Source organism: Muntiacus reevesi, chromosome 13 (assembly GCF_963930625.1).
Source record: "Muntiacus reevesi chromosome 13, mMunRee1.1, whole genome shotgun sequence".
Lineage (NCBI taxonomy): Eukaryota > Metazoa > Chordata > Mammalia > Artiodactyla > Cervidae > Muntiacus > Muntiacus reevesi.
In genome coordinates this window covers 55,850,435-55,876,878 of record NC_089261.1, presented here as the reverse complement: position 1 = coordinate 55,876,878, position 26,444 = coordinate 55,850,435, and the positions used below count along the sequence as shown (strand labels likewise).

General features: G+C 42.7%; 1 protein-coding gene across 1 annotated transcript in view; it reads left to right on the top strand.

Moving 5' to 3' along the window:
- Positions 1-14,175: 14,175 nt before the first annotated feature.
- The window catches only part of INPP4B (inositol polyphosphate-4-phosphatase type II B), an 838,347-nt gene continuing 826,078 nt past the window's right edge, over positions 14,176-26,444 (top strand). The window contains exon 1 of the mRNA XM_065904252.1: positions 14,176-14,400. The gene's annotated coding sequence lies outside the window, so the exon portion shown is untranslated. The remainder of the gene's footprint in view (positions 14,401-26,444) is intronic.

The following is a 26,444-nucleotide window of genomic DNA, read 5'->3' as shown; positions in this document are numbered from 1 at the left end:
AGACATGGGTTTGATCCCTAGGTCAGGAATATTCCCTGGAGAAGGAAATGGCAACCCACTCTAGTATTCCTGCCTGGGAAATCCCATGGACAGAGGAGCCTGGCAGGTTACAGTCCATGGGGTCTCAAAAGAGTCAGACATGAATTAGCTACTAACTAACCAAGAGACCATAGATGCAGTTTCCTTTTTAACTAGCAGAGGGGAGCAATGGACAACCAGCTGCATCAACTCTCTGGCTCTGTGGGGTCATTTAGTTCAGAGATTGGCTAACTTTTCCTGTAAAGGGCCAAACAGTAAATATTTTAGGCTTTGTGGACCACGCAAAGTTTCTGTTGCATGTTCTTCTTCCTCTTTTTATTTTTTTACTCAACTTGACAAAGTGAAAACTACTCTTAGCTAGAAGCTTCACAGAAGCAGGCTGCAGGGTGGATTTTCCCTTCAGGCCATAATTTGCTGGCCCCTGATTTGGTTCCTGGGCTGCTTAGCCATCTCTCTAGTCCATAGGATGCCACTCCGCTCTGTGACATTGATCAAACTGTAATTAAGAACCTAGGAGACAGCAAGTAGCCCTGGATATCTCAGTAAGACATATTGATATCAAAAAATGGAAGAGAAGTCCTTGAAAAGTTCCATGGCCTGTTTCCAAATCACAGAGCTGATTTTCAGAAAGCCGTTTTTCATTCTAGGTTTTGGAAACTGGGGAAACCCTGCAGGAGCCGCAGACACAAGCTCTGAGAAGGATGAACAGTAAGTGTGTCTTGAAGCTGGCCTCTCCCCTGTGGGGTGTCTGTCCTTGAACCCTTCTCACCAAAGGCCTCTGGAAGAGAAATGGCCAAGTCTACACAAAGGTGTCAAGTGGCTCCAGCTGCAAGGAGAGGAGAAATTCAGTGGCTGGGAACCAGGCACTTGATGAAATAGGTCCCTGCAGTATTGATTTTGAACCTCTTTCACCAGTTAGCCATTTTGATTGAGGGTATTGTCTGACACTGGGATAGAAGGAAGTCAAAACTTGCCTTGAATTTTATTCCTCAGATTCCTGGGGTGGTGGTGGGGGGTGGATACCTACACATAGGTAATATAAAAACAGCTGTGTTCCTAGGGAATTTGAAAGAAACATTCAGAAATGGCTGAAAACCATATAATTTTGTAGTTGTACAAGCAGAGATGACTTTTCTTCTTTATTCATTTTAAGAACAGTTTAAATTGGTTTGTGCATAATAAAAATTTAGCCTTTTATCAATACTTGGATAAATAAATGGCAGCCTCCCTGGAATATAGATTATCAGGGGACCATCATACTGTGCTTTGCTATTTCATGTAGGATACTTTCTCTTTCGAAACTAGTAAAAGCCACAACTGCATGCTTTATTATAAAAAACAGAAGAAAAACTGGCCAGTGTTTTTCTTATTTCAGAATGACAAAGCTCAGCAATGAACAACATAATAGGAATTTGACCTGAACAGTAAGAGATTTGACTTTCTTGTTGCCAGATTGGCATAACCCCATCTGTAAGTGTGGTCAGTAGTGATGACAGGTACTTGAACCGCTTTCTTTGATTTCATGACCTTTAATAGAAATGTATTTTACTGTATGTGTGTATGTTTTCATCAAAGTCATTTTCTCATATACTTGAATATGCATTTGTTCCATTAAGGATCTTTACTAGCCTGGTGCCCAGTTTCGCTAGTCCATGGTTCCCTGCTCTCGGAAATGATGCTAGGTTGCCCTTTATATGCTCCAGAGAAGCATGGATACCTGATGGAAGACTAGTCTGACCAGACATCAGCAATATACCAAGTAGTCTGCTGGTCTGTCTTAATAGCAGAGAGATTAATTGCCTCAGTCGATCTGATGCTATCCTTTGCAATTCGGACTGGAAATGCAGAAGATCAATTAGTGGTAGGAGGACAAAGAGGAACCTCCAAAAAGAAGCATAGACAGTGAATGAAAGTTGCTGAGAAGTATTAATGTTCAAAGAGAAGAATTCAGATCAGAAGAGAGCAAAATTGTGATTCTGAATGGCGGAATATCCCAAGTTTCCTTCACCCCTCCACTCCTAGTTGTCCAGTATAAGCTGACTAGGATCCAAGAAGCAGACATCCTAGTGGCTTCTCTGGTAGAGAAACATGAGAGGTACAGAGAGGGGACCCATCACACAAGCCAGCACTATGGATTCTGAGTATTTCACATCTGCCGCATGTACCTCTGCTTATTTTCAATATCACCCAAATGCATGTGGCTTCTCCAGCTTATAGGATCACACTTCTTTGCAATTAAGATGTGTGGAATTTAAAAAATACAACAAACAAGTGACTGTAACACAAAGAAGCAAACTCACAGACTTAGAGAACACACTAGTGGTTATCTGTGGGGAGAGAAAGGGGAGGAGGGGCATTATAGAGGGACCTGCTATTAGGTATAAAATGAACTACAGACATATATTGTACAACACAGGGGGTATAGCCAATATTTTATAATAATGATAAAAGGTGTATAACCTTTAAAAATTATGAATCACTATACTGTGTGCCTGTAACATATAATATTGCACATCAACTCTATACTTCAATGAAAAAAATTTAAAAAAGAATAGCTGGAGCTGGTATCCCACTTGATATTTCAAAGTTCAGTATTTTTTTGATCCAAAGAATGCTTATCTGTTCTACCAGTTTGTTCTCGTTTAGCGAATCCCTTCAACCCTTCTGGCTCTCTTCATGGTAACTCAAGTTCTTTCTCTGTATCTTCTGGCTTCTCCGCACTGTTGCTGCCTTTGAATCCACCCGGAGACAGGACAGAGTCACCCAGGCTTAGCTAAGATCCTGCTGTGGTGTTTACAGTTCACAACACGCGATGGACGCAGAAAGGAATGACGACGGATAAAGAACAAGCGAAGAACAGGAGACCTCTTAGGACTTCCTCTAAAGTGTGAAGGCCACATCCTTCCATGGGGGGAGCTGGGATGTGGGCATAGGGACAGAATCGGGTGGACAAGGGAGGTGACGTGGCAGACCAACACGGGGCAGAGGGCACTCGGCGTCCGTGAACGAAAAGTGCCTTTGGTCTTGAGCTTCCTGCCTGGAGTTCAGTCGCCCCAAAGTCTTCTGAGTCCAACAAGAGACAGATCTAGTTTCTTTCATCTGCCACTCCTCACCTCCAGTTCAAAGCTAGCCTTCAGGAAACATAATCCTCTTCAGAGATGTAGGGCTCGGAATGAAGATGACCTTTTCCATTGTTATGTAGAGCTGTTTCCTTCCTCTCTATTTTGAATATCCCTTGTAGAATAATATTCTTTTTGGCTTTATCATTACCACCAGTGGATTACCACCACTTTATCGAAATCCACCAGAGTACCTTGTTTCCCCCAAATCAAAAGCAATCTGATCACGTGGTTGCAGTTAAGCTTCTATTTGGAGAACTTGATAAAATGTTCATAGTTCTAAAATAGTGGTGTTTCCTGGCTCTCTGCTCCCAATCACATCTGAATACCCTATCAAGGTTTTTGTTTGTTTGTTTGTTTTTGTTTTTAAGTAAAACATGCAAGTCTACTCTCAGCTGAAGCTTTCCATTACAAAACCAGAAAAGGCTAACTCAGGGAGGTTTTTATTTTTATGTTATAGAAAGCATAAAGTGAGTCAATCATTTGTTTTCATTATAACTTTCAGGAAAATGAAATTCAGCCTTATAAAATGTTGCTTCATTTTAGACCAAATAAAATGGTTGTCTTTTCACACTGATGAATTTCCTCAACCTTTTCCTAAGGTTTCAAACGATCCTATTTGCCCACGAGTGCTGTGTTTCAAAGGGAGAACACTTTTGAGTTATCTATAATGATTTCTCGGCTTTTACCTTAGAGGATATTGCAATGCGTTCTGCGTGAGAAGCTTATATTCTATTTACAAAGAAAAATATCTGTAACTTTATGCTTTGCTGGAATATGTTATAGAAACCAATACTCAAGTGTACATGAAAAAGTTACTCTGGAATTTCTAAAATCTTCAAAAAGTTAGTGATCTCTCACACACACACACACACACATACACACGTGCATTGGCATATACACATTCATTCATCAATTTGTGTAACATGGGACGAGGTTTTGGAAATAACCCATATGAATTTACTCTTCATGGTAACTCAAAGTCTTTCTCTGTATCTTCCCTGGCATTATTGTTCCAAGAAAGGGAAATACAAGTGCTGCCAGAAAAAGAGGAGGCTATGAGGTAGGAGCCTTGATGAACAGGGTAGCAAAGTACAAAATGAGGAGGGGAGAAAGGGCAGGAGATGAGAAAAGGGAAGGAAGACACATGTGATTGTCCTGCTCCTCCCTTAGAGGTTAATCTTCAAGGGAGGGAGTAGATACATTTTCCGAAGAACCCCCCAACATGGCCCCTCTCAGAGAAGTTCCACACTAGGGGGACATGTTAGAAAGCCTTGACAGAGGAAGGTTCTAGATGGATGGGCCATGGTTTCTCATGACCTTCATGTGCTACATGCGGGTCTAAAGTTCCCGTTGACCTTGCGAGGAACACAGAAGTGTTGAGAGAACCGTGGGTCAGAGATGTCTCAGGGCTAACTAAACCCCCTTCTAAGCGGAAGGTCCAAGAGAGGTGAAGCAGACCCTAAAAACTGAGAGATTTTTCAGCAAGTGTAGGAAGAGGCTCCAGTTGGATATAATTTGATTTAAAAATAAGTAAATGTGAGCTTCCCTGGTGGCTCAGTGGTGGGGGTCTGCCTGCGGTGCAGGAGACGTGGGGTCAATCCCTGGTCCTGGAAGATCCCACGTGCATGGAGCAGCTAAACCCGGCGGGCCGCAGCTATTGAGCCTGTTCTGTAGAGCCTGGGCGCTGCAACGACTGAAGCCCGCATGCCGAAGGCCCGTGCTCTGCAGTGAGAAGCCACTGCAATGACAAGTTTGTGCATTTCAGCTGGAGAGTTGTCCCCACTTACCGCAACTTGGGGAAAAGCCCAAACAACAATGAAGACCCAGCACAGCCAAAAATAAATAGGTAGATGTAAAATCCTCCAGGTTACCAGTTCTCAGAGTTTTCTGGAACTTTTCTATCTGTTGTATAAAACTGTATAAAACATGGTTTCTCTACTTAGGAGGAGCTTGCCACCCAGTGAGGGAGATAGATGCACAGATAAACAAATTCAATGCAATAAGTGGTACAGCTGAGGCTGGTTCATGGTGCTGGGGAGGCGTGGTCTCCTCAGAGTGCTGGAGAAGACTCTTGAGAGTCCCTGCAAGGAGATCCAACCAGTCCATCCTAAAGGAAACCAATCCTGAATATTCATTGGAGGGACTGATGCTGAGGCTGAAACTCCAATACTTTGGCTGCCTGATGCAAAGAAAGGACTCATTGGTAAAGATCTTGATGCTGGGAAAGATTGAAGGCGAGAGGAGAAGGGGAGGACAGAGGATGAGATGGCTGGATGGCATCACTGACTCGATGGACTTGAGTTTGGGCAAACTCCGGGAGCTGGTGAAGGACAGGGAAGCCTGGCGTGCTGCAGTCCATGTGGTCGCAAGGAATTGGGCACGACTGAGCGACTAAACAACTCCTGGGAGGGGGTGAGGTGAACTGCTCTGATGGGTGAGGCTTTCTCCACGCACCACGTACTGAAAGGCCTCCTTGTGGAATCTGTGCCAACCTCGTTTCCTGAAATCTCTCACATATCAAACAGCACCTCCTTCGTGAAGATTTTTCTGACCCTTCCAACTAGATTTGATTTCTCGTCCCTTCATTTTCATGGCACGTCAGCTTAATCTCTCTACTTGTTTTATGCCTGTTTGTATCCTTACCCTGTCCTTTCAACTAAATTTTATGCTCATCCCTGTGTTGCCCCTGTCCCCTCTGTGTACAAGACAATAAATGTAATGTTCAAGTGAATTGAGTAGTAAAGAAAGAAACTGAGAGGCTAGGTTTAGAAAAGTCAAGTCTAAACCTAGTGAATGATGTGCTCTCTGAAGACAAATTTTACTCCTTCCTCACCTCGTAATTCCCAGAATTTAGCACAATTCCTGGCAAATAGTAGGTGCTCTGGGAATGCCTGTTAGAACTGAATAGGGAAGGGAGTTGTAAAGATAAACTGGGAGTTAGAAGTGGTTCTGCAGAAGGTTTATATTTCAAGCTTTTTGGAAGATTCTCCTTTCAGATGCCATAGACTTTAGGCAGATTCTTCAGAACCGTGTGACTCTTTACAGGTGCCGATCAATATCTCTGTGACAGATGCCAGGTTATAGGCAATAGTGAAAATAGTGAGTTGCAAGCATGTACATTAGAAGGTTTCACATTGAAACTCTCATTGTGCCCCTTCCCTGTCTATGTTCTCTGGTTTGGCAGGAAGACTGGTAGACGCACGGGCAGGATGCGTGTCGGCTCCTTCTGTGTCTTGTCGTGTCATGGGGGTCTCACAGTTTCTCTATGAGGTAGGTACTACTGTCCCCATTTTTCAGATAAAGTGACCCCAAAATTTGAAGGCACTCATCAAAGGTCACACAACCAGTGAATGGGAACACCATGATTGAGCCCTAATTTGATTCCAAAGTACAAATCTTGTCTTGATGAACAAAAACTAATTGTTTTTTTTTCTCCCCCAAGTTGAGCAGCTTGAGGATCTTAGTTCCCTGACCAGGGATCAAAGCTAGTGCATCCTGCATGGGGAGTGGGAACACAGAGTCTTAACCACTGGACCACCAGGGAGGTCCCACAGAGTAAGTCTTGATGGAGAGGGGTCTCTGGAGATGGACATACACGTTTACTTGGGAGATATAGTTTGGTCCAATTCTGCCTTACTCTGGTGATCAAAATTGGTCTATTCCCACCTAAGTCAGTTCACAAGGAGATGACAGAGCTTGATTATACCAAGGAAGAAGGGACCCAGGATAGGAAATTAACAGGCATATTGGATGTAGGGAAAATTTTGAAAATAGGGTGAGAAGAATCTGTTTGTACGTTTAAGAGTGGAATGCAAGAGAGAGATGCTGATGAACAAGATATAAGAAAATATTCAGAAATATCACTGCAATCAATGGCCCTGATTGCCACAAGCCTTCCCTACAAATATGTGTGACATGTAAGCTTCTCCTTCATTTTTATGTCACTAGTGACATATTAGGTAATAGAAAAGTATTTGCTTGAAAATGGAGAAGAAAAATAATTAACTCAGATATTTTCATTTTGAAGACTTCTGTTAAAATAAAAAGCTTTTTATTTCTCAAAGTAAAGCAGCATAAGACTGTCACCTCCATGGGAATATAGCTATCTTTATCCAGTGATTGTCTATAATTTCTCCATTTATGATTCTATTCTTTCCTGGGATTTACTAAACATAAGCACATGAGCTGTAACTTACAGACACTACTCTTTCAGAAAATAGAATTTCAAATAATACATTAGTGGAAAATTATATATATTAACGAGTATTTTTTTCAGTTAAAAAATATTCTTCATAAAACCAGATTGATAAAACCAGATCCCCTAGGGCATATATTCTTAGTCTGCATTCATAGATTGTACGTGCATGCATAGGTGCTCAGTTGCTCACTCATGCTTGACTTTTTGTGACCACATGGACTTTAGGTTCCTCTGTTCATGGTGTTTTCCAAGCAAGAATATTGGAGTGGGTTGCCATTTCTTTCTCCAGGGGGTCTTCCCAATCCAGGGATCAAACTCATGTCCCTTGCATCTCCTATACTGGCAGGCGGATTCTTTACCACCGACCCACCTGGGAAGCCCTCATGGTGCTATTCCAAGAGATTTACAGACTTCTTGAAAGTGTGTTAAAAATGTGACATGTAAAGGATCTGTTCTTAAAAGTCAATAGTCCCTAAATCTCAGGTTCAAAAACTGAAAGTTTTCTAAAAAGTAGAATTAACTTAGAGGCACTCATTTGTACTCAGAAACAGAAAACTTCATCTAGTTTTCTTAGTCCTCTCCAGTCATCTAAACCAAACCTGTCCTGGTTTAAAACTTACCAGTTTGAGATACTTTTGTTCCCTCTCTTCTTTCTCTCTCACCTCTTGGGTAGTTTGTTGGTCCTGGGGAGATTTTTGGAGTGCCATGACATGGGGGGACACGTCTGGGTATTGATCTCTCTCCTCTTCTGCAGAGATGACCTGGCCTCTGTTCTCAGGTGTGAGTGCACACGACATTGCTCTAGGGCACAGCCACGAGCTGTTCTGAAATCCCCGCTTTGGCCCCATGCTTGCTCTGCGCCGTGCCACGGAACGGTAGCCACATCTCTGCATACCAGTCCCCAGACCACTCTGATGCTTGTCCTGTGTCTGTTTGCCCTCCTAGATGGCCTTTTCCATGTCATGCTGGCTCTCTTTCCCCACTAACTTCCAAGCCTCCTGCAGCTTGCAGGCACCTCTTCATCACCACTTAGGCACAATGAGAAAGCCCAGGGGGCTGGCAAGGCTGTGTGATGCTAGTGGTGAAGAACCTGCCTGCCAGTGCATGAGACATGAGAGACGTGGGTTCAGTCCCTGACTTGGGAAGATCCCCTGGAGGAGGGCATGGCAACCCACTCTAGTATTCTTGCCTGGAGAATCCCTATGGACAGAGGAGCCTGGTGGGCTACAGTCCATAGGGTCTCCAAGAGTTGGGCATGACTGAAGTGATTTAAGTGACACCTTAAGTGTTAAGGTCTGGTAACATTTATGTTCCTACTTTATACCATTGTGTTCTGGGTTTTTCTGAAGATTGAGACTTTCCAAATATTCCAATGGGAAAATTGGTCACAAATTTCATTACTCTTGGGCTTTCAATATAAAGGGGTAGTCTCTATCGCACCTGCATTCCCAGACTCTTTCTGGAGTTTGACTCATGTCAATTATGGGCTGAATTGTGCCTCTGCCCAATTCATATATTGAAGCCCTAACCCCTCAGAATGTGGCTGTCTATTTGGAGAGAGGGTCTCTACAGAGGTGGTCAGACTAAAAATGAAGCTGTTAGGATGGACTCTAACCCAATCCTACGTGGCCCTTCTAAGAAGAGGAAATTGAGACCAAAAAGAGACACAGCGGTGCTGGCACACAGAAATGCCATGTGAGGACACAGAGGTCAGTGGTCATCACCAGCCTAAGGAGAGAGGCTCCAGGAGAAGCCAACTCTGCCAGCATCTTGATCTTGGACTTCCAAACTCCAGAACTGTAAGAAATTCATTTCTCTTCTTTGTGCCAGCTAGTTTGTAGTATTTTGTTGCGAGAGTCCTAGCAATGGGCTTCCTAGGTGGCACAGTGGTAGATTCTGACTGCTAAGCAGGAGACAGAGGTTTGATCCCTCGGTTGGGAAGATTCCCTGAAGAAGGGAATGGCAACCCACTCTAGTATTCTTGCCTGGAGAATCCCATGGACAGAGGAGCCGAACAGGCCAAAGTCTTTGGGGTCACAAAGAAAGAGTCCGACACGACGTAGTGACCGAACAGCAGCAACAGCAGTCCTAGCTTCTCCCCGTTGTTACTTTCTCTATCCTCAGAGCTCTGTCTTTCCTTACCTCCACTCATTTGGATTCTTCAGGGCAGGAGTTGGGGGTGGTGGCACTCTTGTCCTTAAGTTCACATATGCTCCAGCACTCCCCACCCCCAACTATTTATTTTTTTGGCTGCATCACATGGCATGCAGGATATTAGTTCCCCCACCAGGTATCAAATCCACGCCCCCAGCATTGGGACCTCAATATTTTAACCTCTGGATCACTAGGAAAGTCCTCCTGACCAATTTTTTGACTTACTGGGCATTTAGAATCTTTTGTTGAAGAATCTGGAGTCCTTGTTTCATTTATTCAGATGTGATTGATTGGAGGAAGTCAAAGGAAACATGATATGTGAAGTTACAGATGTCAAATAAATATGTTGTCTATCATCCCGCTATAAATATGTGTTCATGCAAACTAGTATATATACAATGGATAAACAACCAGGTCCTATGGTGTAGAAGAGGGAACCATATTCAATACCCCGTAATAAACCATAATGGAAAAGAACATGGAAAAGAACATATGTATAACTGAGTCACTTTGCTGCACAGCTGAAATTAACACAATATTGTAAATCAACTCTGCTTCAATAAAATTTAAAAAAATATGCATGCATCTGCTCATATTTTTTTCTAGGGAAAGTCCACAGGCCTCTTCAAATTCTCAAAGTGGTTTCTGACCAGAAAAAAAGGTTACGATTCACCATCCAATTATATTTGATATATGATTCAATTTCAAATATATGATTTATATACATTTTAGAAATAACTTATGTAAACGAGAATGCAGAATGTTTATCTCTGGTAAATGTAAATGATATCACACTCATTTCCTTCCGTTAAAGAAAAAACCTCTTATTTAATTTGCCATGAAAAGAGGCGCTAAAGTAAACTCTGTGTGAAATGCTTGATTCTGTCCTCATGCTCATCTAGTCCCACGTCGAGAGATCATAAAATCATTCTGTTACTTTTAGTGGGACAAGTATCTTAGGGTACCCCCATGACCAAGAGGCATTATCTGTCACTCAGGATTTAAACATGCATACACATTCTCCTCCCCGCCTCCTTCTGCCTTTGTGCCATTATTCAGAGAACAGCAAATGTTCAGAGATGCTAGTGGTCAGGGGAGGGGGTCAGGAACTCCTCACTGTGTTGTGGGAATCTTTTCCTTCCTTTCCTGCCTCAGCCCACCACTATTATCCACCTGACTGCTACAGTAGTTGCTATGAGAATGCAACTTGACCATGCCCCCAGCCATGATTGTCTGGATTGGAGTTTGGTAGTCAATCATGGTACTTCCTGGAGAATTTGGAACTGGCCCATGGGTCATGAAGTTCAAGATGTGTGAGTAATCATTTAACTTAGTGCACACCAGAGAAGCAGAGAAAGTGTATGGGGGGAGAGAAAGCAAAGGAGGAGAGAGAATGGAGCTGGTAGGGTAGGGGGAGAAAAGGAAAGAGAAACTCGTTAATGCATGTCTCTATTTCCAAGTTGTCACTGACACCAAGTTGCATTCTTATCCTTGGGTTCCATGGATAGCTAAGTGTCTTTACATTAGTTCCACCCCTTTTACTGAAGTTGGGTCAAATTTCTACTTCTAATAACATCTCCCATAGATTTAATTACACAAGCTCCCCTGGTGGCTCAGACGGTAAGGCATCTGTCTGCAATGCTGGAGACCCGGGTTTGATCCCTGGGTCGGGAAGATACCCTGGAGAAGGAAATGGCAACCCACTCCAGTACTCTTGCCTGGAAAATCCCATGGACAGAGGAGCCTGGTAGGCTACAGTCATGGGGTCACAAAGAGTCAGACACGACTGAGTGACTTTACCTACTTACTTACCCATATGCACACACAAGAGATGATCTTATTGTTGGAATATCAAAACAGCTCTCCCGATACTAAGTTTTTAAAAATTGGGATGAAAACTGACTTGACCTACAAAGTTGCCATTAGTATAAATAAACTGATGTGGTAAACAAAAAACCACTATGCCATACCTGGTGCTATATTTTAGAGGAGACTTTTCATGCTGAAGGCTCACAGAAGTGGAGAGTCCTCCTTGTACCATAGCTATCTCATCAGAAATAAAAATCTCCAGGAACAATGAATCTATACAAAGAAAAAGCATGAGCTACTTCCCTGAAAAAGGAGGGTGTGATGCCAGCCCTGCAGATTCTGTGGTGATTTTATTGCTTTAGACGGTAAGGTAACTACTGGGAATCATCTTTGACCTGTGTCTCTATAAAGATATATCAAAAGGAAATGAAAACTATTTTGTCCTTCATTGGCAAATGGAGTTATGTTTTGAGGGCACAAGTGGCTAAAAGTCCAAGGTTTGTAAAAGTGGATGCTGAATGAGTTTAATAAGCCATAGAAGAATCTGAATCTGCTAGGCTTATTCAAGAGAAACACTGCCAAATAACTAAAAAAGGTAAATATCAGGCTGATGGATGGATTTTTAAAATGTCATGTGGTACATGTATTTGCTTCATCCTCTCTGCCTAGAATTTAAACTTCCTAGATGATATGCATAGGTATGTTGCCTTTTTCCCAGCAGCTCTGTGAATGGCCTGTAAAAGGTCTTGGTCAGCATGATGAATGTCTCGGTTCTAATTATAAGAAGGTTTTCTGGGTATCTCACTTTAAGTGTTCATTTCCACAAAGACAGTTGCTGCATCTGTTTTACAGCTCTGTCTTTTAGAAGGAAAGGTTTAATCCTTCTGGCACTGTGGCAGTCTTCATGGACACACCTCCCAGCCCCACACACCCACACCCATCCACCCAAATCTCCATTTAAAGTTAGAAGACAGCTATGCCAAACATCTTTTCAATTTACAGAGGCAAAGCTCTGACATACTGATGTTCTGATGTTCTTTCACTATTTCTGTGTTTTATTAATTAAAAAAAAAAAGGCTGAAACTCTTGCCCAGTGAGAAAGTTGCCTCATCTTGCCAGTAGATCTCTACAAACAGGATTTATCCATTGCATCAAGTCCCAAGTATGACAGAGGTTTTTGTTTTTCTTTTCTTGAGAGGAGTGTGTTCTGTACTACCCCATGGAGGGGACATTTCACTGTGTAATGGGCTCCTCAGGTGTGATCCATATCCTCGCAGGGCCTGCATGGATTACTTGCCTATTTTGTTTCGGCTTCTCTCCATCCACCTCACCTGTGATGGTAGCTGAGTGTAGCAGAAAGAGCTTGAAGAGAAAGAAGCGGAAGGGCGCAGGGTGAGAGTGGGCCAAGCAGTTTCTGGTCCATAATGTTTATTCATTCATACTGTAAACGCGTATGGAAGCGACAGCATGTTAAACGTTGTTCCAAGTTCTGAGGAAGAGTGATGGGGGGGGTGGTGGTGGGAAGAAAAGTCAAAACCAAACACCCAAGTCTCTGCTCTCATCGGTAGAGCTTCGACTCTAGGGGCAGTTCAGTGCTTGCGGAGTGAAGGGACGCCTAGACGCAGGGCTGCCAGCTGGGGCAGCTGCAGCTTCGCGCTTTGTCAAACTGAGACCTGACTTACCCAAATCGACTTCTCCATCCCAACTTGGGGAGTCCGGTCTCTCTGCCGGACAAACTGTAAGCCGTACCAGCATTCTCACTTCTTTTTTAAAACGTAAATTTAAAGTGCTGGTTGGGAGGGGAAAGGCTTGAGGGTGCCCGTCTGGACGGGCGCTCGCCTTCCCGGCAGCCCCATTACCTTTGAGCCGCCGCAGAGCGGAAACCTCTCCAAGAGAACCGCCAGGTGGCACCTGTAAGGCGCAGATGGGGAGAGCGGCTTGCCCCACACCCCACAACCCGGAATAGCCCGGCCGCGTGCCTTCGCCCGCGGGCTTGTCGGCTAGGCGGTGGAGGAGAGTTAGCCTCCGTACAGACTGCGCGATTACGTCCCCTGTTTTCCCGACACCCCAAACAACGCTGAGTGTAGATCTGTCCCCAAGCGCCCGGGCTGCTCAAGGCATGTCACATGCTTGATGGGAGCGGCTCGGCCTCAGTCACCGAGCCGCGACGTGGGGGCTGTTGGTGGGTGGCCGGGGACCGAGCTGAGTCGGAAGCCTCGCCAGTGCCCAGGTCTCCTGCCCTCGACCTCATCCCGGGCCGCGGCGGAGCAGTGGCGAGAGACAGGGGTCCCAGGGCGGTGGCAGGCAGGAGTCCGGGGAACAGGGGACACCTCCTCCCACTCTCTCCCGATCCGGGGCGCCTCCTCCCGCGGCTTAAAAACCCTGCGGTTTCGGTGGCCCCGGGAGCAGTGTGCCGGCCTCCGGTCACCCCTCCCTAAGGCGCTCCGCAGCTGCGAACCCAGCAGCCCAGCCTGGGGACCGTCCGCGCTCGCAGAGGGGCCCAGCAGAGGGCCGGGGAGCGGGGAGGCCACCCACGGAGCACGCGTGTCGGGGTCGTCGTGGATTGGGCGGCCGGGTCACCAACTCCACTCCGTCGGTAGCGGGAAGCGAGCTGCGCCAGTTGCCGTCGCTGCCGCTATTCGGCCGCCGGTGACATTGGGAGGAGACCGCTGGGACAGGGCCGAGGAGGAGGAGGAGGAGCAGGGAGGCGTGGGGCGGGGGGCAGAAAGTAGCGGTTGTGCCAGGGGGCGTGTGAGCAGCGGGAGAGGCGGCCGCGCCGGCGATAACTTCTCCCGGGCGCGCGCGGCCGGTGAGGGAGCTGGGAGCGCGGCGGGACCCGGGAGCCTCGGGAGCCGCCGCCCGCGCCCTGCGCCCTGCGCCGCCGCCGCCGCGCCTCCGGCTCGCTTCCTCCGGGTTCCCAGCCCCGGGTGCTGAGGCTCCGGTCTATAAATAGCAGGTTACTGCTCCTGCTCGGCGCTCACAGGCTCACCAGCGAACGCCGGAAAGTCAGACTAAAAGTGTCTGCTGCTGCTGCTGCTGCTGCTGCCGCCGCCGCCCCCCACTCCGCCTCCGGGAGAGGTAATTACCCGCCGGGGCGCCGAGGGCCGGGTGGGGGCTTTGGTCGGGTGGGCTGGATGATGGTGGGGGATCCGCGGAGGGGGGCGTTGGAGCGGGTCTGACGGAGAGCGCGGGGGCACGTCCTGGCTGGGGTGCGGGGGAGAGGCAGAGCTTGTCTGTCTGGCATCAAGTTTCTCCGCCTGGCGGCCCCGATAGCCCCATGCAGAACCTCGATCCTAAGGGGTGTGGTGTGGTGCCTGCCCTGGGTTGCCGGGGTACCCCCGACACCCGCGGACCCTCTGGCCGGGAGCCCCTTGGCCGGGGCCGCGCGCCGGTCCAGGTTCAGCGTCAGCCTCACCCCCTCACCCTCGCTCTCTGGGCCCTGCGTTAACTCCGAGCTCTCAGAGCTCCCTGACCCTCCAAGGCTGCGCCCACCCTCGCGGTCCCCGGCTGCGGCCGCCGGGGGGGACGCGCTCTCAGCCCCATCCCGGCCGCTAAGCTGCCGCCGCCGCCCGCCTGGGGAGTAGTCGGCTTCAAGGCAAAGGCAGGGGGTGGGAGGTGGGAGTAAAGATGATTGATACTGGGCTCTCGGTTGGCCCAAGTTTTGTTTTTTCCTAAAGAGCCGCTCTCCATGACCACCCCCATCCCACTCCAAGAAACTCAGTTCTGGCAAAGAAGCCCGGGGTACGTCTCTAATTGGCCACCAAGCATCTCTTGAGAGGTTTCATGGAAAGGGTTAGAAAGCGAGGGCGGGGGTCGTGGTCGTGGGGGGAGTCGTGTGTGCGGAGGGGAGAATGGTTGGTTGGCGCCTGAAAACTGCGCTGCAGGGTCCACGGGCGCGCGGGCCCCTCTGGCAGAGAGCGCCAGGCCGGGGATGTTGGGAGCCAGGGGCTGGTTCCTGAACGGACTTTGGGGCTTGCAGCTGGGATTAAGATCAGGAAGCTGGAGCTCCAGGTACCTGCTTTTGCCTCTCCCGATGCCTCTGAAATCTCCCTTTTAGGGGGTGGTTTCTGCCCTTAACGCTGTGGAGAGGCACTGGCAGTTACTGTCTGGGGACAAGAGGTTTATAAGGGTGAGGATGTGCATATTGATTAGATTGTTGCTGCTGCTGCCCCAAACTTACTGGAAAAACCTGGGAGGTTTTTCTATTACTCTTGTCTTAAAGATGCGGATTCACTTTGCCTGTCTCCCCCTGACCCCGCGCAGCCAGAGCTAGGTTCCCTCCCTCTTTCTGAGGTGTGTTCTGTGAGGTCATTACATTAGGACTTCTCTCCAGGTGTTAAAACATTTTGCATATCTCCTTCTTCTCCTGATAGAACTTGTTTGTAAAGGTGTATGGACTAAGTGAAAACCTGGCAGACAGGGGGGTAGATTGTCCTTTTCACCTCAAGAAGGACACTAGGTGGCTTGTTTGTAAAGGTAGGCTTGCATTTCGAAGACCCTGCTTGTAATAGGGATTTTCTTAATGGATCCTAGAGCAGCAATAGTAGTAACCTGTCTGTGCTAAAGCGGGCGCATAAGTGCAAAGAACCACAAGGAGGGCAGCTGGCTAGTGCAAGAAGTTAAGTAAAAACAGGCCTAGGTAAGTGGGCATTGCCTTACTTAATAGACAAAGAAATGCATTACCTTGTGTTTCTTTCTGATGTACTCTGGTAAGGTAAAGCATTGATGTAAAATTGGAGTAAATGATCAATGACTTCCTGATATGTACTTGAGCACTAAAAACTGAGCCTCTTGGATCTGTGGTCATGTAAAATGCCACTACAATGGAATGCTTTTTCAGGGTATTTCTTTAAAATGTGATTTAGAACATTGTCCTTGAAAGGTTATGAAATGTGCATGGGAAGAGAGTCTAGATCCTCAGTGTTATTCGGAATACTATGTGCCGATTGAAATACTGCTCTTATTTTTGAAGACTATTCTCTGTGATTAGGCAGATCAATACTTATTTGTGATAATGACCAGTTAGGATGTACATATTTATAACTGTGTTTTGCTTTTGATCCTTTGATAAAGTATAAGAAAAACCAGAGAGACCAAGTTTAGTCTTGTTCTTCCAGCTATTTAAGGAAACACATGGTCAAAGTTATAGGCAGAAAGTACTTTCTAAATGTTGGGTTTGAGCTTCACTTTGGGGATGCAAATTGACTGAATGACTTCATATCTCATAAGAGTTTTGTCAAAATACTCATAACACAGACTCATCAGTTAAATTTGATTATAAAATAATGCTATTATATTTGACTTGTGTGAAATGGAAAAATCATTAAGCTTAGAGAAAAGACAGATATTTGTTCTAAATTGTGCAAATGGAAAGTAACTCATTTCCTTTCTGAGACCTGGGAGTTTCTTCTAGTACAAGTAATATTAATCCCCATATGGTGACAGAAGTAACTTTCACTACTTCAAGACAAAACCCAAGAGGGCAATTCTCCTAAAGACAAAGAAAAAAGTGCAGACTGATCTTGTATCTCTTAGCAACCGAATAGATGTCAGTTATCAGGTGACATCTGAGAATACAAAGTTAAAAAAATTATGAGATAATTAGTGAGTGAAATGCTTACTGAATATCTATTATATTTTCTTATTTCATAGTGCAAAATCCCCAGCCAGTACTAATATTATATATACAAATATCATAATTTTTATAATCTGTGTGGAGTAAATTCTTGTTTTTCATAACCATGGGAATTTTAATAGCTAGAAATGTGCCATTTTAAATAATCTCAAGTTTAATATTAATGTTCATTCATTTGAAAGCTGTTCTTGTCTCATCTGTATTCCATATCTTAATTTTTCAACATGTCCTATTTATCTTTCTGAAGCCCCAGGGAATCTGTTTTATAGCCATTTTGTTACTACTTTTTAATATTGAGTTAGAAATCTTTGATTATAGAGCTCTTTAGGACATATAAATATATACAGTTTCATATTCAGGTCAAGAAATGAGGTTATCAGACAAATAATTTCAGTTTAAGCATTTATTTTCAGGTAAATCCAAATGATGATGTTGTGATTACGTTTTTGAATGCAAGATGCACATAGCTTTTGTTTTCCAAAACTTTAAATGTAGTATGCATGTACCTAAAAACATTAAGATATGGGAGAAAATTTTAAGGAATCTTCAGAGTCTCAGGTATAATTGTCTTTTGAATTAAGACTTGTTATTTCATTTACTTTATATGTTTCTATGACCTTGTAGACCCAACAGGAGCATATTAAAATACCTGTGAAGTTTCATTATTTACCTTGTTTCTGTACCTGCATCTACTGTGGAACTTTCCTTACATAAGGCACAATTGTAACCTCTGTCTTACCTCCTAGAAGTAGCTTGTCATACATGGTATACCATAAGGCCCGTGGATTATCCAGTAGTTGCAACTTCAGACTTTCGAATTTTCCAACTGACTTTGTAATTTTACTGAACACTGACAGATATAAGCCCAGCATAGTATGAAGAGTTGAATTTCAATGCAACATGAGTTCTTGAATCATGTTTTCCAAACTGAGTTTCTTAAATTGCAATATTTTGAGTAAATTCTGTCTCCTGCTTTGGCAGCCGTGCGTGCTAGGTGTCCTTACTGTGCAGCGGAGGCCTCAAAATAGACCCCAAAATAGACCTCAAAATGACTAAGTGGAACAGACTTGGCAGCATTTATTTGGTTAAGCTGATTAAAGGAAGTCGTGAGAAGTTGTCTAGATCATGTGGCTTTGATCAGAGATTCCTTTGGGAATTATCTAAATTAATGATTTCAAGAGGATGGAGGCAAGGAGAACTTCTCCCTCTGTTATCCCCTCCCCTGCCTGCCTCCCTCCCTCCCTCCCTCCCTTTCCTTCCTTCCCTCTCTGTCTTCCTTGCTTCCTTTCTTTCTCTTTCTTTCCTTCCCTCTGTCCATTTGGTTATTACCTTTCTTTCGTCTTTACTGGCCCTTCTGGTTGTTAACACGCAGCCCTGCAACAGGCCTCTTGTTGAAATTAGTGAGCTGTGTGCTCTATTTTCAACGTTTCCAAGAATGGAGAAGTTCCTGGGTTATACAGGCAAGCCCTAACACTCACTCTGATTTTGTGTGATCAGAGTAACAACAACAATGAAAAAAGTCTCCCCAGATCAACATAAAATGTAGTTCTTTAAAACTTCCATGTATGAGTTGTTTTAATTCAGCCATTGTTTATAGATGATAAGTACTTTAAAAGGAAAACCTGAGATTTTTCTGGGTCTCAAAAGAGAGTGTGATTTATTTTTTTTTTTAAGTAAAACGACAATGATATAAAGGGAATCCTCTGAGCATTTTTCACTACAATGAACAAGTGACAGAAATATGAGTCTTTTACCTTTCACCTAAGTTCTTAAGATGAGTAGTTACAGTGCATTAAGTAGACCAAACTGGGGACTACCATTGTAAAGCAAATAAAATGTCCTCCCTTAACCATAGCCAAGTTCTCTATAGCAACCCTTTCTTTAATCCAGTCTTTCACATGTTTCTCATTTCATTTTCTTAGGTCTTTACTCTTCTGGCCAAAAGATTAGAGACAGGCTTGAGCAATTAGCACAACTGAACCACAAAAATTATTCACTGCTGTGAAAACACAGTATAACTAAAACCCAAAGTCATCTTAAACTGAAATGATAACCCATTGTGAGGGAGTCTATGACCTTAAGAAAGCTTGAAAGTATCATTTGTGATTATTTAACATCCTATGAAGCCCATTTGAATATTTTCATATGCCAAACTTGCTAGATAACCACATATTCCACTTTGAGTACTGGTGTCTATCACATTCATAATAGAATATGTTACATACTTGATGCATAGTATTAAAAATAACCTTTTAAAAATTTCATGTCTTCATTAACAAAATCCATAACTTTTTATATTTACTAATCTAATCAAATCTTTTTTACCTAAATTTATGAGACAGTGATGATTTTATGGTATGTGCAATTTCATTTCTCCCTAATAGCCTTCTTCTTTTTAGCAATTATGAATAAATATGTTCTAGAGCTGTCTTTTGGATAAGTTTGGTTTAAAATAGAGCATTTCCTCTTTCCAGAAGGCGTCCATTTGGAGAGGAGACAGTTACCACTAGGTGGCAGTATGCAATGCTTAGTAGCCATGGGTCCTTCTATTAATAATTGCAATATATTTATTATTAAAGCTTTTCTTTTACACAGAATTTATTTATATCATGAGCAAGTTAATGAAATTAAAATCAACAGACAGCTGAATCTTTAGCAGTAGCAGTATATTTAGAAGATCTACTGTTTGTAATACCTTAAAGATTTGTTTGTAATATTTAACACACTCTGCTTTTATGTGAGGTCTGCTTATGTGAGGCATTGCTAGGAGTTAATTGACCTAAGCGTGCCAGAATTCTGCTTATGACCGGCTAAGAGAAAGGGAAAGAGAACATTAAGTGCACACGGTAGAAACCCACCCCTGGCAAATGGTCATTCTAAAGCAGACGTTGTATTAACCATTTGCATTAATCTCAATTGTCTCATTAAATGGGCTGAGCAGAATCTTTTTCTAGGTGTTAAAGGATGTAATTGTTCATTTTTCTCTGTCTTATTGCCTTTAGGACAATGCAGAAAAGCAAAAAAAAAAGCTGCAGATTGTCTCATTGACACTTTGGCAGTTCGCTAATGTCCTCTATAATAGTGATGGCCTGGCCACCACAGTGACCAAATTGGATTAGCCATGTAGCAGTGTAATTTACTTTATTGTGACAGCTGAAATTTATCCAGCCCACTTCTTCTTGGTTAATCTGGATGTCGGCGTCCCTTTCTTTGGCTGAATGATTAAATCATGGACCAGGGCAGAATTAAAATTTATTCCATCATCTGTGCACCGGAAGAGGACCTATGCATTGGATAGCCACCGGATTCGAACCTCTTCAAGATCAACATCGTAGGTATTTCAGCCATGTTTATTGGATGCAGCAGTTGTGGGAATGGGAACCAAGGGACAAACTGATCCACGTAAAGTGATGTAATTAAGAAATAATACTTCTTTGAAAAAGCATTTTGCTATGTAAAATTTTAAACATAATAAGAGTACCTTGAGCTCTTGCGTTCCCATCAGCCAGCTTCAACAATTGTCAAATCATGGCCATTCGTGTTTCATCTACAATATCACTCACTTTTCCCCTCCCTGCAGTTTCTGGAAGCAAATCCTAAAAGTTTTATTAAAGCAAATATTCTTGTGAAGCTGTTATTTACAAAAATAGGTATCATCTGAAGGGCGATTTTAAAAAATTACTGAAGTAAGAGCACTACATATTTCACCTAAAAAAATTAGGAATCTCGGCATGAGATAAATGATGCACAAATTATAAATTTGTTTCAGGAAAATTTGGCAGACTGAATAACTAAGGAATAGATTTCAACTTAGGTTCTTCATCATATTTTTTTTTTTAATCAACAGTGGTGTGCAATAGTGACTTCCCTGGTGGTCCAGTGGTTAAGAATCTGCCTGCCAGTCCAGGGGACACTGATTTAATCCCTGCTCTTGGGAGATTTCACATGCCATGGGGCAAGTAGGCCAGTGCTCCACAACTACTGAGTCTGCATCCAGCAACTAAGACCTAGTGTAGCCAAAAATAAAATAAATATCTATATTTCAAAAAGCGTGCAGTAATGTTCCTTGAACATGGTAGGTGGTTAGGTAGCTGTTAGTACGTGCTTGATAGACCAAAAACTGCGTTAGGCTTCTTAGATTAAAACCAATATTGATTGTTTGCATACCTTGTCATCACAGTTTTCTCATGTAACGTTTTACTTTTGAGAGGCAGAGCGTGTAGATACCGCAGACCCCTGGCATGCGAGAATTTAGCTTGCATGAGTCAAGATTTTACCATCTGTCTGAAATTACTTAGACGTAGTAATCTATAGTTTTGCTGAAGTGTGAATTTAAATCACACAGTCCTGGAAACATCTTTCAGTGAATCCAGTCAATGGCCCAGCAATCATACCGCCAGGTTACTTTATGGTCTAGGTGACATGGCAGTTCACTTTCTAGAACTAATTACCCCTGGTGAGTGTGTTTAAGGATTTGGCAATCTGAGAAATTGTTTGGTCCCCCCCTTTGAAAATATCATGAATCTCCTAAAATGTACCTGTTGAATTTTGTGTTGAGTTGAAATTTTAAATGAATAGGATTTCTTCGGATTTCAAAAAAATTGACAGTAACTATTATGTATAAATCTTTGTGATATTATGTAAGAGAAAATATAATTCCATGGTAGAGAAAACAAGTAGTTTGTATCTAAAGAGTTTATGCCATGCCATGCCATATTTTTCATATGTATAAATTATATAGGCAAAAAGCCCCTGTATAATTTTCTTAATACTAGACACACAATTGTTTTGGCTGCTTTGAAATTTACTATAATGTTTTCTTTCCTGGACTGTGTTTTAAAGACTGCCTCCCAATTTGTTCGTGCTATTCATATTCTGATTTCCCATTTTATGTTTTGGGTGGGAGTTAAGAATGATACAAACTCAGAATAGTGTAACAAGAAATAATTGAGCCAGTTGGCTTCCAGTTGATTTCTTTCTTTCTTTCTTTCTTTTTTTTTTTTTTTCTACTCTTCCCCCTGCTGCCCCCAGATTATAAATGTAATAGTTCTCTATTGGGGAAAAAAGATGGAAAGTAGAGAAAATTCTTAAGAGGCAGGAAAAAAAATCACTGGAGGACATATTGTTAGCATTTTATTGTATTTGTTCCTAGAACCCTTTGATTCTAGAATTTTGTCATTCTACAAAAGTTGAGATTATAGTATGTGCATGTGTGTGTGTGTGTGTGTATGTGAGAATGTCTTCTGACTTGTCCCACTTAGAATTCTGTTGTTCAATTCAGTGTAGAATTTGATTGAGCACCTCCTGTGTCCTGGGCTTCCTAGGTGGTGCTAATGATAAAGAACCTGCCTGCCAGTACAGGAGATATTAGAGATGTGGGTTTGATTCCTGGGTCAGGAAGATGCCCTGGAGGAGGGCATGGCAACCCACTCCAGTATTCTTACCTGGAGAATCCTGTAGACAGAGGAGCCTGGCAGACTACAGTCCGTAGGGTCGAAAAGAGTTGGGACACCACTGAAGCGACTTAGCATGCATGCACGCCTATGTGCTAGGTACTGTGCTAAGCTCTATTCTGGTTTACAGCAATGAATGAAAAAGAAAATCACTTTGCCTGTACCTGTAAACACTTCTCTAACCTCTTTTTTAATTAAAAAATTTGTTATTATTTAGTTGCTATTTGGTGGTTAGGCATACAAATCACACTCATTAGTGTAGCTATTTCTGCAACTTTGACTTTTACACTATTGGCATTTTTTTTCCGTTAACACACTGTGATAAATCTTTTCTGTATGACCTCATTTTCTAATATCCCTTGTCTATCATTTTACTGTTTTCTTAGGAATGATTCCTAGAAATAATATACTGAATAAAAGTATGAACCTTTCAAAAATTCATCATACATATTGCCAAACTGCATTTTTTTTTTAAGACTGCACCCATTTCATTCTCCCTGGAAGTATAATAGTCACAGCTCCATCCTCACTGGCATTGAGGGATATGATTATTTTTTATTAAGTTTGTTATTTGGATTGAGGAAGACAATTGTAACTATCAAACAGAATAAGAACACTTACTGTGCACCTTGTATAGGCCATTCATCACACAAGAACTTTATATTAGCTCATTTAATCTTTGCAACAGCTATTAAGAAGAGGACACTATTACCATCCCATTTTAAAAGTTAGGAACTTACTTTTTTGAGAGGTTAAGTGACTTCTCCAAAGTCATGTAACTAGTAAGTGGTTGAATTGGATCTTGGACCAAGACTGATTTTACTCTAAAGTCTAGGCTTTAAAGTACTGCATTCTTCCACTATTTTTTTTTTAAGTGAGGCTGAACATAATTTTGTTTCAAAGATTCAACTTTTAAAATTTAATTTGATTTATTTATTTTACGTGTAGTTGATTTACAATGTGTTAATTTCAGGTATTACAGCAAGGTGATCACATATATGTATATACATATGCACATGTATATTCTTTTCCATAGTCTTTTCTATTACAGGTTATTACAAGATATTGAATATAGTTCCCTGTGCTATATATACTAGGTCCTTGTTGTTTGTGGCTGAACATCTTTGAAATGCTTATTTTCATTTGTACTTTAAATATTAATTTATATTTTTTCCTGTTTGCATATTGGGACCTCGATTTTCTTTTAATCAATTTTAGTGTTTTTTCTATGATACTGTATTTTTGTAATTTGTTATCTGTTTGCTTTCCTTTCTTATATTTTTTAACATATGAAAGTTGAAAATGTGTGGCTTGAATGACATATTTCTTCCATTGATTTTTTTTTTAATGTAGACAATACTTTCTCATTTATAAAACAGATTGACATTTACCTAAATTATTCTTCCCTTAATTTGGAAGTGGATTGCCATTTCCTCCTGCAGGGGATCTTCCCAACCCAGGGACAGAACCCACATCTCTTGCGTCTCTTGCATTGGCAGGCGGGTTCTTTACCTCTGTGCCACCTGGGAATCCGTACTAGACGTCAGTCATTTTGTGCAAGTATTTTCCTGTTTCAAGATTTTTCTTCAAAGTGACCAGGGAGTTAGGCAACATGTACTGTGTACCATGGACCCACTTGAGCTTTGCCCAATCCTGTTCCGTGTTTGGCTTAATGGCATCTCATTGTCCAGGAAAGGGAGGGCCACATGAGGCTTGAAAGCTTCCCTTTCCCATGACTGGGCTATAACCTTTCTCTAAACATATTTTTATTTTAAATTAGTTTCTTAAATTACCCTAAGAAGATACATGCAGTGTAAATTTTTAAAACATCAAAATGCCATAGTTCTACTTCTTCAGTAGCTCACCAAGGAGTTATAAAATTGTTCAAATGTAATGTATATGTAATATCTTGTATATAAAAAAATACAATCCAGCAAACATTGCTCAGTTTAATATTTGGTTTCCAGTTGTCAAAGCAGGTTAAAGTACCTCCAAGGTCATCAGGTTTGGCACATTATAATGCATTGATAGGGTTGGGTAACTAGCCTGAGTTGTAGCTTATTTATTTAGGTCTGTACTCCAGTTATATATATATATTTTAAATGAATGTCCAGAAAGATTTTCATATACTCAATTAGTTTCTGTCTTTTAAAAATGCTATATAGCTATATACTCCAGCTTTCTTTCACTGACCCTGGTATGTAAAACAATTTGCTTACTGGAATCATGCAGAAGAGAAAGCCTTGCTTTTATGAACATGAGTCCTCCAGGTTTTCTTGAAGTCAAGACTTGTTTATCTCAGGCTAAGGACAGGAGGTGCAGGATACGTGGGTTTAGTCCCTGGGTTGGGAAGATCCCCTAGAGGAGGAAATAGCAACCCACTCCAGTATTCCTACCAGGGAAGTCCCATGGACGGAGGAGCCTGGTGGTCACAGTCCAAGGGGATGCAAAGAGCACTTGAGCGAGCACAATGAACCACACGTCTGCTGGTGCCCTGTCTCGGGAAGCTGCAGACAGACAAGGGGGAGAAGTGTGGTATGGGGAGGGGGTGTCTTTAGCCCTGCTCATCCGTACCTCTGATTCCAGTTATATTATTTTCGATGGCGGTTATTCCGCATAGTGACCTGTACATGTCAGTTGCATTCAAGTTACAGACATTGGGTTGTGGTAAGAACGATGTTCATCTCTGTGCTTAAAACTATAAGGCCTTCTCTATGGACAGGTCACTAAGTCAGATTCTAGTAACATTCATTTTCCATTTCATAGACTAGATCATTGAGCTCAACAACAAATGAAAACAAGTGAAAGCGTTTCTTATAATTTGTTTCTGTTAAGACTTTCTGATTTCCACGCTTAGGTTTCTGTATTTCTTTTCAGTTGAATGCTTGAAGCAATGATGCACTAGCAGGGATGAAAATCCTCTCAAAGCCTCCGGAGAGTCTTTCTCCCACTGGTTTAAATTTCCCTGTCAAAAGTTCTCAGGTAATGTGATACTGAGGAAAAGTGTGTGTGTGAGACAGAAAAAGATTGACCAACGTAGACAGGGCAGGCCAAACACACTACAATGGGGATCATAAATCACATGACACTTGACCTGGGATTCCAACCCTTACAGACCTAGGTCTCCATAGTGTTTTCTGCATCCAGCGTATAAACATTAATCATACTTTAAAAATGACCAAAAAAATCACTGAAAAATACTCTCAGTGCAAGAAGTTACCTTTAGTTTAACTATTTCCATGCACCATTTTAGATGATCAAGGTTTTACTTATTTATTTAAACTATAAAGTGTGTTAATTTCTGCTATAGTGCAAGGTGATTCAGTTATACATATATATGTTGTTGTTTAGTTCTAGGTCATGTCCGACTCTCTATGACTCCATGGACTGTAGCCCGCCAGGCTCCTCTCTCCATGGGATTACTGGAATGGGTTGCCATTTCCTTCTCCAGTGGATCTTCCTGACCCGGGGATTGAACCTGAGTCTCCTGCAATGAAAGACTGATTCTTTACCACTGAGTCACCAGGGAAGCCCCATACATATATTTATATACATTCATTTTAAAAATAGTCTTTCTATTATGGTTTACCATGGAATATTGAATGTAGTTCCCTGTCCTGTACAGTAGGACCTTGTTATTTATCCATTCTGCAAGGAGAGCAAACCAGTGTATCCTAAAGGAAATCAGTCCTGAATATTCATTGGAAGGACTGATGCTGAAGTTGAAACTGCCACCTGATGTGAAGGACCGACTCTCTGAAAAAGACCCTGATGTTGGGAAAGACTGAAGGCAGGCGAATGGGATGACAGAGGATGAGATGGTTGGATGGCACCACTGACTCAATGGACATGATTGTGAGCAAGCTCTGGGAGTTGGTGATGAACAGGGAAGCCTGGTGTGCTGCAGTCCATGGGGTTGCAAAGAGCTGGACATAACTGAGCAACTGAACTGAACTATTTAGTAGATTCAGTCTGCCAACCCCAACCTCCTCCCCTTTGTCGACCACAAGTCTGTTGTCTATGAGGATGACTAA